Genomic DNA, 548 nt, shown 5'->3' on the forward strand with positions numbered 1-548 from the left:
AATACAAAATATTTTGTTGGCATCACCATAAGGTAATCATACATAAAAAATCAACCTAATGTACTGTCATTTTTTAAAAATGTTTAGCTAATTTTAAAATACGGTTTGTTTGAACACTAATTTTTTTTCTTGCTAAATGTTTTTATTTTTTTATCACATAATTCATTTTAATGTATTTTATAATAAGATAAAAGTTTATTTGAATTTAATATGGTAAGTATTTTAGTTAGGACTTGTTAATTAGAAATTTAGTGAAAATTATGTCATATTAATTTCTCTAATTTTTTTTAGTTTATTGTCTAATTCGAAATGTTATGGGTGACGTGGAACGTTTTGGTCGATGCTTTTTTGTTGCAAGTTTTTTATTTTATCTTAAGAATTTATTTTAACAATATAAAAACATTTTGATTTGCCGTTATATATATTTTTTTTAATGCCGGTATAGTAAGTAGATTTTTTTTCTTTAGTGACACGCCCATCATGAGTCGATTTTCTACAGTAGTAGGTACGAAGTATTCGAAATGGTTCTGAGCATGTGCAGTCCACCT

At 25.0% G+C, this 548-nt stretch overlaps 1 protein-coding gene across 1 annotated transcript in view; it reads left to right on the top strand.

The window, feature by feature from the left end:
* The window catches only part of Argk1 (Arginine kinase 1), an 86,477-nt gene that overhangs the window by 1,022 nt on the left and 84,907 nt on the right, over nucleotides 1-548 (top strand). The gene's annotated exons all lie outside the window — the stretch shown is intronic.

Source organism: Halyomorpha halys, unplaced genomic scaffold, assembly GCF_000696795.3.
Source record: "Halyomorpha halys isolate HHAL.00 unplaced genomic scaffold, Hhal_1.1 Scaffold515.1, whole genome shotgun sequence".
Classification (NCBI taxonomy): Eukaryota; Metazoa; Arthropoda; class Insecta; order Hemiptera; family Pentatomidae; genus Halyomorpha; species Halyomorpha halys.